Below are 14,603 nucleotides of genomic sequence, written 5' to 3' on the forward strand. Positions count from 1 at the left end.
ACTTCAGATAAAGGTGGGCTGAGTAATTCTATTATAATTTTAATGCAATGCTCTAATATTTGGAACATAGAAGATATCCAATAATGTTTGCTGAATTAATAAATGAATAAAGAATATCTTATTGTAAAAAATGTTTGCATCCTAAATCCTGTTAGTTTGATTTATGTTACTGAAGAATAATTAATAACAATAATAATGATGATATTAACAAACATTTATATAGTACTTACTATGTGCCAGGCTTTGTTCTAAGAGTTTCGTATACGATAACTCATTTATTATATACAACAATTCTATGTTGTAGTTACTATTGTTTACCTCCATTTTATAGATGGAAAAATTGAGATGGAAAAAGGAGAGATTAAGTAATGTGTCCAAGATTATTTATCTAGTAAGTGCCAAAGCTGGGATTTGAACCCAGGTAGTCATTTGGCTCCAAAGTATGTGCTCTAAACACAGGGGTAGGAAAATTTTTCTGTAAAGGGCCGGACAATAAATTAGTCTTTGTGGGTCATACAGTCACTCTTTTACATCTACTCAGCTCTGCTGTCGTAGCACCAAAGCAGCCACAGACAAAATGTAAACAAATAAACATGGCTATGTTCCAGTAAAACTTTATTTAGGACACTGAAATTTGAATTTCATATAATTTTCACATCTCAAAATATTCTTCTTCTTTTAATTGTTTTTCAACTATTTAAAAATTTTTAGAAAGCCTGGATAAATTCCTTCTGGGACATGGATAGATGTGTCAACACCGTGGGGTCGTTCCTTGGTCTTTCCTGCATCTTTTTCCCACAACCGGCTCAAGGTTGTTGTGATTTTGGCAATGAGATCCCAGAAAAGGAACGTAGCTCATTCCGGGCGTCAGAAGCACTAGAATATGCTTAGCTTCAAAAATGACAAATTTGATAAGTGTTCAGACCAAGAAAAGTAATGCAAAACTTCATGATGGAGTATGTCAGCGCTATACAGAAGTTCTTGAATGGCGTGTAAAATATAGCAAATACAAACCATTATCAAAACCCGAAACATGTTAAATGTTTGCAAAAGACAGTGAAGGATTCTTGTCACATAATGTGTAGACCATGTGCCTATGAACTTGAAGTTTGTGCAAAATGTGGAAAGAAAGAAGACATTGTTATTCCATTTAATAAGGAACCAGAAAAGACAGAAAATATTGAAAATAATCTGAGATCCAACCTCAAAAGAGGCTGCAGAAGAAGTGAAGATGAGAGTGATCATGATTTAGATATTTAGGTGACACAGAAGATCACAATCAAGTGGATTAACATAACTATATTAAAAGTCAATTTGAGAATGTGAAGTTCTGACCAACTTTTGACGTTGAGGGTTTCACAAAAAACACTGTGAAATCCTAGTGAGGAAATCAGAAAAAGATATAGGCAAAATTTATACATGAACAATATAAATTGTATATGAAATTTGAACAATTATGAACTTTCATCCAGAGCTTTCTTATAACAAATTTTTAAGTTGCACATGCTAGACTATCTGCCAAAGTGAGTATTGGCATACCATATTGCAGTTTGTGGGAATTTTTTTTTTTTTTTTTTTTTTTTGGCAGCTGGCCAGTACAGGGATCGAACTCTGGACCTTGGTGTTATCAGCACCATGCTCTAGCCCACTGGGCTAACTGGCTAGCCCCATGGGAATTATTTAGAAGAATGTTTTATCTAATATGAAACTAAACAAGATTAAAAATTGATAGTTGAATAAGAATTATGTCACGTAAAAATAAGATGACATTGCTGGGCTCAAAAACTGGTCTTTGGTAAGTACTTTTTGACAGATTGATTTCAAGTAAAGGACCCAAGCAAAAGCCCCTTAATGTTTGCTCATTACAAAGCAAAAACAGTGTTGTAAAAAATAATAATGCTTAGCAAGAGAGTAGGGACTTTTTAAAAAAGTTTTGTTATATGCCTCATCACATTGTTTTTACCTTTTTTCTCTTGTGAAATGTACATACAGAAAAAAATGTATAGAATTTATACAATCAAGTGGTGATGTTGAAACTCAAATGCCTTCCCAACTGTACACATTACCATCCATGTGCAGTAATGAGTTCCATGGCCTCATCCACTCTTGCTCTCAGAAAATCTTCACTTGCTAGAAGGAGAAGCAGCTGAGCTGGGGATAATTCTAATAGCATTCCAGTGATTTTGTGGTATCTTGACACAAACCTTTATATCATGAAGAAGCCAAAATGAGGAACTTCCTCGGAGCCTCAGAACAGGAAAGATGTGGCTACTTCCTATGGACTTAGCAACAGATGTTGAGCTCATATAAATAACAGTAATTAGGAAAGTTATTTCTATTCAGAAATCACAGGCCTGGCCAGATAGCTCACTGGGTTGGAGTGTGGTGCTGATAGTGCTGAAGTCAAGGGTGTTTTATATATATAAAACAAAAAGCAACATATAAACGATATTCAAAGTTTTTCTCAATTTCACAATAACGGGATCAATATTTAAATATATTTCTCTCTTACCCGCTGAGTTGTGATTTCAAGTGAACATAGAAATTCCTTACCTAATTTAGTTTTTACTCATAGATTTAGTTTTCCAATGTCTGACTTACCTTGAATATAAATTTTTCATCTGTTATTTTCCATTTTGTGAATTTTAACTGCATCCCATTCCTATCTCCTTTGGTTGGACTTTGTGCTATTGCTCTTCTTTATTGAGATTTTACCCTACCACATAATTCCCATTTCTCTAGCTCACGAGTTGCCATTAGACTTGTTAGCCAAGTGTGCAAAGCAACTGTTTGTACCCATTTCCTTGATTTGGAAAGAAAACAAGAATTTATTAGCACTTCTTGAGTAACAACATAGTACTAGATGCCTTATTACTTCATTTCTAATTCTCAGAACAGGTATGTGATAAGTATTTCTTTCCACTCAAGCAGTGTAAGCATCAATAAGTGCTTTTGTCTATGGGATTGGAAGTGGTATAACTCTTAGAACTTGAACTAATTCTTTACTGTATTATATTTTTGCTTATAAAATAGTGGAGGGATTTTATTTTCTACTTAAGATTTTATTATAGCCACATACTTAGGCTTTCTATTTTATTTTGGAACCATAATTGCTTTATAAAAAATATAAAAAGATTATAAAACAACCACTTCACAATTACTAGGATGGCTATAATCAGATAGACGAGGTATAATAAGTATTGGTGAGGATCTGGGGAAATTGGAACCCTCCTATATTGCTGGAGGGAATGTAAAATGGTGCAGCCTCTCTGTAAAACAGTCTGTCAGTGCCTCAAAAGTTAAATATAGAGTTACCATTTGACCCAGAAAACCCTCTTCTAGATATGTACTCAAGAGAAATAAAAACATATGTTCACACGAATGTTCATAGCAGCATTATTCATAATAGCCAGTAAGTGGAAATAAGCCAAATGTCCATAACCTGACAAATAAATAAACAAAATATGATATATCCATGCAATGGAATATTGTTTGGCAAGCAAAAGGAATGAAGTGCTAATACATTCTACAACATGGGTTAAACCCGGTGCTGTAGTTTGGATGTACCCACAAACTCTTCGAAGCTTGATTCCCATTGTAATAGTGTTAACAGGGTGGGAAATCTGACTGTAGCAGGGTTAAAATTCAGAGCCTTTAAGAGGTGATTGGATTGTGAAGACTGTGCCATTCGTGGAGTAATGGGTTAATGGTTTAATGGGTTATCAGGTAGTGGTTCTGATGGCTTTATAAGGAGATCAAGGGAACACATGAACTCTCTTGCTCATGTCATTCTCACCATGTGATACCTTGCATTGCTGTAGAGAGTCACCACCCAGAAGAAGTCCCTCATCTGTGTGTTCCCTGGACCTTGTATTTCCCAGCCTCCAAAACTGTAAAAAATAAATTTCATTTCTTTATAAATTATCCAGTTTCAGGTATTCTGTAATAAGCAACAGAACCTGGACTAATACACTCAAAAACACTCTGAGTGAAAGAAGCCAGTCACAAAAGACCACAAAGAGTATGATCTCATTTATGTGAAATGTCCAGAAGAGACAAATCTATGGAGACATAAAGTAGATTAGTGGTTTCTTAAGGCTAATGAAGGGGGAAGGAATTTGGGAGTAGGTGAGTGTCAAAATTGCACTAGACAGAGTTAAGGAGGCAAGGTAGGCTTTATTTTAGACTATTGCAATAGTGGGGGAGAGAGAGAACTCAAGTCTGCTGAAAAAAAGGCAGGCAGATTTTGAGGTGCTGTAGTGAGCTAGTGAAAGAACTGGAGGACTTTAGTCAGGAGATTGGTTAATGTGATTAGCTCATCTGTGTTTGCTAATTGTCTCTTTTTAAAATTAGGCTCCTACCCTCCCACAGAGACTGGGAGATAAGGGTACTATCTTCTTTGATAGTACATTTGATAGTACATTCTTTGATGACTACATTGAAAGGAATGGTTCTCAGGTCGTTGAAAAAGATGTTCTTGGGCTGTAAAACTGGCGAGAGGCTGGGAAAAGAGGTATCTACATTTCAAAGGGACAAAAAAAAAATTTCAATCACAAGTTTTCTAAAGTAAGTGCTCTACGAAAAGGGAGATCTCAGACCTATAATCAGGAATAACCCTGTCTAAAATTTAGTCAAGCTCAGGGGAACATTTATGCTGTCTTGATCAATGGGTATGACCAATCTTTTAGGGATGATGAAAATGTTCTAAAATTAGGTTGCAAAATTATGTAAACATACTAAAAACCATTCAATTGTACAACTTTATGGTATTTAAATTACATCTCAATAAATCTATTTTAAAAAGATCAGCAAACAAAAATACAGATAATATCCTTTTTTTCTGTTTGCTTTTAGAATTGGATCTAAGCCATTCCTCTATAAATAAGCCTGCTTATTCTTCAGGAGAAAAGTAGTTGCTTTATCAAACTGAAGTTACGAAAAATACTGCTCGTCTTCACTTATATAGTCAACAATATAGTGTAGAAGTTGTGGGTATAATTGGGCTTAACATCTGATCAAAGAAACATATTACTTTGGCAATTAACCTCTCTGAGCCACAGTTTTTATGTCTGTAAAATGGAGGTAATATTTCCTACCTCCTGGGGTTCTTGTAGAGAGGAGGTAATATACGTAAGGGCCTTAGCCCAATGTCTAACATATTCAAATTCAACAGCTAGCTATTGTTGTAGTCCGTTTTGTGTTGCTATAACAGAAATACCTGAGACTGGGTAATTTATAAAGAACAGAGGTTGATTTGGCTTATGATTCCAGGACAACTGCATCTGGCATGGGCCTCAGGCTGCTTCTACTCATGGCAGAAAGTGGCAGGCAGCCGGTGGGTACAAGCAGATCACATGGCGACAGGAAGCAAGAGAGAGGAGGTGCCAGGGTCCTATAAACAACCAGCTCTTGCAGGAACTAATAGAGTGAGAACTCACTCAGGCTCCTCCCGCCAAGGAGAGCATTAATCCATTCATGAGGGATCTGCCCCCATGACTCAAATAGCTCCCAACACTGCCACATTGGGGATCAGATTTCCACATGAGTTTTGGCAGAGACAACGTGTCTAAACTCTATCAGCTGTTCTGTGAATATTCATGGAGAGACTACTACAAGCCAGGCATTGTTGTAACTAGTACCACTCTTGAGAGCACCCTGAGCTCTGCTCTCCTCCACCACATGCCCCCCTAAGGGCAAGTAATCCATAGGGTCATTGGGATATGCATGTCCCCACCCCAGACCACACTTCTAATACCCAGAATCCCAGAATTTCTTGTCCAAATGGCCTGAGCCCACATGCAGGGTCTGCCTGGCCTATTCCCTGGATCTGTCTTCCCAGGGCTGGATGGGGCTGCCAGTGTGCATGCCCCAGGCCTTAGGGGAAGTGAGGAGCTGTGGATGGAACATTGTCATGCAGGCTGGGGTGTCCACATGCAAGAGCACAATGCCTGTCACAGGGCAGGACAGGGCCTGGGGTGCAAAGAGAAGGGACAAGGGCTCATCATTCATACTCTTGCCCTGAGCGCTGCAAATTAAGGAGTAGGGCTGGTTCTGGCACAAACGGTGTCCAAGACAAATATGAATCCTATTAAAAACACCAAATTATTTCTGCTAATTGGAAGAATACTTATAGTTCATTTAACTTTTTTCTATTCCCTTGAAGTCCAAGCCCATTTAACTCTATACGGCTATGGCTCTGAAAGTTCATCTTTCCCCTTGAAGACTGCTTGGTTTTAACTATAATAAGAGAAGGATTATTGCTTGGAGTAATTGTGCATTTTCACTTCATTTCTAACTAATAATTTTTTCTCATTCCCCTGAAAGGCTCAGTGCAGGAAAATTCAAGTTTTTATACTATGACAATAAAAGTTCCTTGTTTTAAAAAAGTCATTTTTGCAGATTTTCTATGTACTATATGCAGTAGACTTTTTCCAGGTAAAAATGTAGATAGAATAATGTGAAAATCTTTCTTAATGTGAAGAAAACATTGTGTAAATCTAGAAAGTCATCATTTTATAATATGAAACCGGACTTGTAACTTATAGATGTCCACAAAAGGATGCATTAGTCACATTTAACAGAAAGAAGAGAAAAGCTATTTTCCTTTCCAATTTTGAAGAAAGGATAACAACAGCTATATATGAATGTAGACACAATGTCACCAGAAGTGACTTGCCGTTTTTTGATGGCAAATTGCTGAGCGAACTAAAAAAATTGTTGGTATTTTCAAGAAGCCATCTAGTGGTTTATTTCAGTATTAGATTTATTTATTTTGCAACACAATTAGCTCTATAACTTGTTTTTTATAACACTCAAATGAACTTCCTTGAAGTCAAAAGCACAAATTGAAAAGTAAATAATGCTAAAGCTGAGTTTGGAGCTCCAAAGAAGTTTAAAAGAGACTCTTATTGTGTCCTTATTAATACCAACCAAACATTAAAGTCCCATCGTAGAGTCCCATACTGCAATGTCAACAAGGTAAAAATGAAGTTAGTGAGCTCTTCTTATGTGCCACAGTGCTCTGCGATAGGTATCTGAATACAAATATGTATCTATCGCACTTTTTTGTTTCCAGAAGTTCACAGATTAGTGCTCTTAAGTACATGGTTATATAACAGATGAGTACTTAGGTACTATTCCTTACCTACCACAACGTATTCACTGTGTTTATTGTGTCTGGTTCTAAATGACTACCTCTTAAAATAACAGTAATTTTCTTCCAAGAAATATTGTTTAATGTGAACATTATAATTCAATTTATGTTAGAGAAATGCAAGTGTAGTAAAATTAGATGGCATGGACAGTGAGTGCAGAGATAGAAAAGTTCTAACTTCAGAGGGAGTGGGAAGAGCACAGGTAGAAGGGACCACACCTTGACTGTCCTGTCTCTGTATCTCATGGTCTTGCTCTTACAGTGATTCTTCCAACATCTGGGTCATCAGAGTCTTCCCAGTGTCACATCTACATAACTTGAATGCAGTACTGTGAGGGCTCTGGAATTGCACCTGCTTTCCCTGCTCCAGCCCCAGCTGTGGTTCTGACCCAAAGCCTCCTAAGATTCCTGAAAAAGTTGCAGTAAATGCCAGCGTTAGACCTCAACATCATCAATAGTTTTTGTTATATATATGTAGGGGGCAGGAACAGTGCTGCCAAATTGCACGAGACTTTTAAGACCAAAGTAGGTAAATGCTCTTCCTCTGCAGACATCCTATAGCTTGCTTGTGTATCCAAGCCTAAAGTCAAATGTGTTTTCTTTAAACAAAATAAAATACAAATAATGGAGATAAGATCGGTAGTTGCCAGGGGCCAGGGTTGTGGGGAAAAGGATTAACTTTAAAGGGGCATGAGGAAACCATTTTGAGGTGATTGAAATGTTTTCTATCTTGGTTAAGATGGTGGTTATTCATCTAAATTCATAGAACTGTACACTTTTCAAAAGGTGACTTTTACTGTAATGCATTTTTATTAAAAAGCAAAAAATACATATAATACAATATTCAAACTCTATTTGGTCTATGTAGCAAAAGTCCAAGTCATATTTTGTTAATGATTTGCTTCTTAAAAAATTTTTTTCTCGGGCCGGCCCGTGGCTCACTCAGTAGAGTGCGGTGCTGATAACACCAAGGCCACGGGTTCGGATCCTATATAGGGATGGCCGGTTTGCTCACTGGCTGAGCGTGGTGCTGACAACACCAAGTCAAGGGTTAAGATCCCCTTACAGGTCATCTTTAAAAAAAAATTTTTTTTTTTCTCAAGATCAATAGAAGCATTTCATAAGCTTGTGGATCTCATGTTAAAAGTAAAATATGGAAATCAAATAGTTGGTTTTGCTAATATTAATATGTAACAAGCACTGTACTAGGAGATTTAAATTATCTCATTTAGAGTTTACAGCCACCCTATGGATTGGTAGCACCATTAAGAGGTAAACAAGAGTCTTTGAGTGGTTAAGAAACTTACCAAAGAATCCACATATAGTAGACAATAAACTCAGAACTCAAATCCAGATCAGTTTCGCTCCCAAGTACAAGTCTATTCATTTATTTTATTTTATTTTATTTTATTATACTCTTTCTACTCAAGGAAGCACTTTCATTATTTCCCTAAGAATTATTATATTTCTGGAATAAATTTTGCTAAGAAAACTCAAAATAACTTGGAAATTGTGACGAAGTATGAGTGGGTTAGGGGAGTAGGAGAGTTTCTGGAAGCATGTTAGTGCTGCTGACAGAATGAGCAGAACAAACCTTCAAGCAGAGCCTGCTGTTCCTGTGCCATCATTCAAGAAGGCGGCATCTTTCTGTTCAAGGGGAACAATGACAGGCACTATGCTAGGTTGAATTATAGCCTCTATGATATCCAGGTTGTATTAGTCCATTTCTGTTGCTTATAACAAAGTCACAGAACTGGTATTTTATGAAGAAAATGAAATTTATTGCTTACAGTGTCTGAGGCTGGGAAGTCCAAAGTCCAGGGAACACATCTGGTAAGGGTCTTGGTGATGGTGATGGTAATGCAGGGGGTCTCATATTGCAAGATGGTGGAAGCAGAGAGCAAACGTCTTATTCTCTTTTTATAACCTTCAGAACCACACCCATGACCACTATTAACCCATTCACTAGGGCATGGTCCTGCAATCTAATCACCTCTTCAAGGCCCCACCTTTCAATTACCATAATAGGATTTCCCACCCTCAGCAGTTACAGTGGGGATTTAAGCTTCAATGGGGTTGGGAGGGCACCCAATCTACAGCACACGTCCTAATCCCTGGAACCTGTGAATGTTGCCTTATATGACAACACGGACTTTGCAGATGTGAATAAATTAGCAACTTTTGAAATGGAGAGAGTATCCTGGATTAACCAGGTGGGCTGTAAATGTAATCACAAGATCCTTAGAGAGACTGAGAGAAATTTGACACAGAAGAGGAGAAGGCAATGTGTTCACAGAGGCAAAGAATGCAGTGATGTGGCCACAGCCAATAAATGCAGGCAGCCACCAAGAGCTGGAAAAATCAAGGAAACAGATTCTTCCATTCAGAGCCCCAGAAGAAATCAGCCCTGCCAACATCTTGACTTTAGCTCAGTAAAACTTATTTTGGACCTCTGGCCTCCACAACTGTAAGAGAATAAATTTCAAGCCACCAAGACTGGTAGAGCCAATTTTTCCAGGATGTGCTTGAAACAACCAGTTTAGCATTAGAGTATATTTAACAAAAAAACAGGCAAGCAACAACAACAAAAACATGTAAAACCAGAATATATAGGAGACAGGAACTTTTTAATTTCCTTGAGATTCTTGGAGTTACAGAACAGCACATCTGCAGAATTTTTCCTGCAGGTAGGTCAATGTCACTGTGTTGAATCTGGTTCCACTAAATTTGTTAATCTATTACAGGAAGGACTACTTTACAATTTTTTTTTCTTTTTTTAATATGATGACATTAGTCACTGAGCAGAAACACAGACTGGCTCCACAATATTTAGATGACTGTATGAGCCAGCTTTGAAGAAGCTGTTAGAAGTGATAAAGGTCTGAAGTGTCAGGGTGTCAGAATTCATTCCTGGATCTTTGTTTATTCATTTACATAATCCTGAGGCCCAGGTGCAGCCGGGATTTGAACTTGGCTTCGGCGTATGGAATTTCATAACGGGTAAATTATGGGTTCCAGAATGAAAGCCTTGCCTCCAACGTTTGCTGCTGTGTGACTTTGGGCAAATCATTTGACTTTTGTTAAAGGGAAAAACAATACTTAGCCCAAAGAGTTGCTATGAGGATTAAGTAAAATAATGCATGTAAAACATCCAGCCCAGTACTGACTTAATGTAAGTGCTCAGTAAGTTTTTGCTACTGCTGCTGGTATTGTTGTCTGGGGTAACTGATCTCTCCTTCTGCCCGGGAGTAGTGCTTCAGGGACAAGTACCTCCTGGACTTGTGTAGTGGGCTGGCTCTCTCAGTGGCCCTACAGAGTCAGGGGTGACATTCTTGCCTATCGTGCATGTTATTACTGAGCAGTGATAAAAATGTTGTTCCTGTTCATCAGCCCAAGGACTTTAAACCAGTCCCACTAAGCATCATCCCCCAATGGCTGCAGATGTTACACACTCTGTAGCTCCCTTTCCAAGCAGAGCCCCTCTGCCCCAGTGGAAGGAAAAGAAAAAAAATACTCCTGAATCTAGGAGGCAAGTCCTATTTGGCCTCTACTTCACTAATCTGGACCCAAGAAGAGTTTAATTCTAAAACTACACCAGGAACTCTCTGTTCACAGAAGGGTAGGTCTTATAAATTCTTACCAACCTAGCTCCTGAGAGTAAGTGACTTGCCCAAGCTCACAACAGAAATTGGCATCAGAACTAGGATTAGACTCTTAATTCCAATTCCTTGTTCAGTGTTCAGTTCTCTTCCAACCCTTCCATGCTACGCACCTGCCCCAGCCCCCACATCCATCACTGATTCAGGTAGAAACTCACTACCCCACCTGGGAGTTCTATCCCAGCATTGGCCAGAGAACTGGAGTTTCCACAGACCCCGGCTCAGGCACACTCTCTTGAGACACCCAGCTCTTCGTGCTCAAACGTGTGCTCACCACCCCTTGCCTCTGCCCCATGGGGAACTTTTCCATTAGGTGGAAACGAGGGCCTGCAGACTGCTCCTGGCCAATGGGGGCCTGTAGTAGTAGGAGTGGGCCTAGGTCAGGAGAACAGAGAAAGCAAACTAGACACCTTCAGGATAGCTGAGGACTGAAATATGACTGAGCCTGGTGGGCTTGTTTCCAAAAACACCGAACCACTCAGTGAAGGAAGTCACCTGCTATTCCTCCAGCTTTTCTGTCCCTGTAGGCCATCAGGCAAGGCTGGGACGCTGAATCGTTCTCACCCATACTTCAAAACCAATGTGTTACTGTAGGTTAAGCATCTACACTTTTTGACATTCTGCTTTAAAATTACTCCTTTGAGGAGTCATGTGTTCTCAGACACACCTTGATAGTTTGGTCAATTAAATTGATTCCTTCCCCAGCAAGAAGAATGCAAAACAGTTGGAGTTCTGCTTCCTACCTTCCTCCCAGTGTCAACACTGGGGTCCCATGATATTTGTTTACTGCCCATTGGGAGCCCTGAGTGTCTGGGTAAGGAGATGGCAGAGTAGGGTGGAGAAAAGGAAGGTGACAGAGTCCTGAGGACAGGCTTCCCTCGCAGAGCAGGCTTGTCCAGGCTCAATTTCCTGCCCTGCAATCTGGTGTGTGGGAATAATGGCTGGAAAGGGGGAAGCCCCTCAGCCCTGTGAGCTAGCATTTCTCCCTTCAACTTCCCCTCCTCTCTTCCATTGCTGTCAGTGAATCTCAATGAGCCATTTCCTCCTGCTTCAGTGACATTCTATAAACCCCGTTTTCTGATAAAAGTTTAAGTTAATTAAATGTGAGAAGTTTGTTTTGTGTTGTGGAGCAGGGCATTTCATGATATAAAGTGTCTTGAGATAAAGAAACCTTTGAAATCTTTAATCTGGACAGTTTCAGAAACGATGTCACAACTGCGCTGACATCCAATCTTGTTTTCCTACAGTGTTGCTTACTTGCACAGCTTATAGGAGTTTCATTATGTTGATAATTACCCCTTTCACCTTTACACAAAGGTCCCTTGACATTGCATAACCATCTTGGGTTTCTTGTTTCTGGCTTGACGGCCAAGTTTATGGGACTTCAAATTATTGATGTTTTCTAATTTTTAACGATTTTGAGATTTGTGCAATCTGAAGCTTGAGGAAATTTGGCAATATTAATACCTTGCATTTTATTATTGAACATGCCATCTTTGAGGTCACATGTGACCACCTAGTCTCCAAACCCAAAGAAGGTATTTTTCTAGTGTCTCTCAGTTGACTGTTGCAAGTGACAGATGACCCAAAGTAAACCAGCTTAAGCAAAAAGTGGGAAGTCTAGGGGAGGAGATTTAGGCGTGGTTGGTTTCAGGAGCTCAAACATAAGATCCCAGTCTCTCTCCATCTTTCCTTACTGTTCTCTCTGTTGGCTTTGTTCACAGAGGGGCTATTTCCTTCTGTTGCCTAGACGGCTCCCAGAAGCCTCATTACACCCCACTGGATTAAAGTCCAGGAGAAAAGAGCAAGCCTCTTGTCTGCTCAACCTAACAAAAGTCTTATGACCTGCTCTCGCTGGGCGTGATTAGTCTGCTTGGAGCATGTTCTTGAACCTATCACTGTGGCTGTGAGGATGCCCTGCCATGACTGGCAAAGTCCAGGTGAGCAGCTCAGTCCTGGAGTCAGAAGTCCGATCAGTTCCACCAAGGCAAGTGTTCTGAGAATGCAGGTGGAGCATTTCCCACCAAAGAAACACCAGTGACTGTTACCAAAACAAAGACAAGAATATATGCTGTGACAGCAAATGTCCACCACTCCCTCCCAGCCTAACCAAATGAGTTCAGACTCCTAAACTTGCACCACCTCCTCAGTGCCTCTGCCCACCGTCTTCCCCCCTACCTGGAACACCATTTCCTCTTCCCGCCCCTACCTCTCCATATTCATAGCCTCTATATTTTGTTCAAATATCTCTTCATGAATCTTCCATTTCTAATCTTCTTCAAGCCAGAAATAAACTCCCCCTTTACCCTAAACTCTTATCTCTATCCTCTCTCATAGATGGAATTTTCTGGCTTAAATATTGCTTTGCATTGCTTTGCCCCCCACGGATTTGTCACCCCACTTCCTCTGGGTGACGGAGATGAAAGGATTACTCAAAGCCCATCTCTACTGAGCAGTGAGAGGCCCCAAAGTGGTTAATCCCCCTTTGACACCCTCAAGAGAGAGGCATCCCTTCCTTGGGAAATTAACACTGAATTGGGGTTCTTTTCCTGCATTTATTTTCCAGAACAGGAAGTTACAGGAAGAGAACAAAGGTGGGGTTATAGTTTAACAGTATAGGCTGGTAACTTTCAGTGAAACAAGCCAGATGACATTCCAGTAAGGCAATTAAGTGGTCCTATCAACAACAGTTTGATCTTAGCAAACATTCCTTCTTAACAGCAATTTCTCAGTATCTTTACAAAATGATCAGTAACTAGTCTGTCTTTGAGCCAGCAACCTGCTGTGCCACAATCCTTATCTTGAAACAGAGACTTATACCCTTAGGGAAATTTCCAGTCCTCCACAAGGTCAATATTTGAAACTGCAAGGCTTTGGAAAACCAGGCCCTGTGAAGTACATATGCTTTATAGTATATTCCACACTTAAATATTGAAGTATGTATGTGTATCAAGGTTCCAGTCAAGATGGTGGAGTAGACAGTTCCTAATGTCACTCTCTCCCACAAATCAATCAATTTGCAACTATGAAAAAGCCACAACAGGAGGCCCAAGAGCCACACTGGAACAGGCAGGAGCCACATGCTGCGGGACCCCCAGCCTGGGCCAGTGCCTACTGCCCAGAGAAGCCTGAGAGCCACCAGGCCCACGTGTCCCAAGTCAGCCACACCAGAACAGGCAGGTGCCATGGGACCTCCAGCCCAGTTCAGTCCCCACTGCTGAGAGGCCCAAAAGCCACTGGGCCCATGTGCCCCAAGTCAGTCGTGCTGGAACAGACAGGCAGTGTGGGACCCCCAGCCCAGGCCAGTGCCTGCTGCCCAGAGAGGCCTGATAGCCACCAGGCCCACATGCCCTGAGTCAGCCATGCTGGAACAGGCAGGTGTTGTGGGACTCCCAATCCAGGTCATTCTCCACTACCTAGAGAGTCCTGAGAGCCACCAGGCCCACATACCCTGAGTCAGCAGCTCTGGAACAGGCAGGCACCATGTGACCCCCGGCCCAAGGCAGTGCCTACTGCCCAGAATTGGCAGTCCATTCAGGGTCCAGACCAGACATCAGGGTGGAACAAGTGGACTGTGATATCCCCTGCCACAAGGACTAAACACCAAAGGAAAGATACTAGAAGTATGAAAAATCAAGAAAGTACATCACCACCAAAGGAAAATAATAACTCTCAAGCTCTAGGTCCTACAGAACAGGAAGTCCTTGAAATGTCTGACAAGGAATATCAAGCAACAATTCTAAGGAAACTAAATGAGATACAAGAAAACTCAGTTAGACAACACAATGAAA

At 40.2% G+C, this 14,603-nt stretch overlaps 1 pseudogene; it reads left to right on the forward strand.

The window, feature by feature from the left end:
* Positions 1-829: 829 nt before the first annotated feature.
* On the forward strand, positions 830-1,040 carry LOC134363681 (uncharacterized protein C9orf85-like; annotated as a pseudogene).
* Positions 1,041-14,603: the final 13,563 nt, after the last annotated feature.

The sequence above is a fragment of the Cynocephalus volans genome, chromosome 15, assembly GCF_027409185.1.
Source record: "Cynocephalus volans isolate mCynVol1 chromosome 15, mCynVol1.pri, whole genome shotgun sequence".
Classification (NCBI taxonomy): domain Eukaryota; kingdom Metazoa; phylum Chordata; class Mammalia; order Dermoptera; family Cynocephalidae; genus Cynocephalus; species Cynocephalus volans.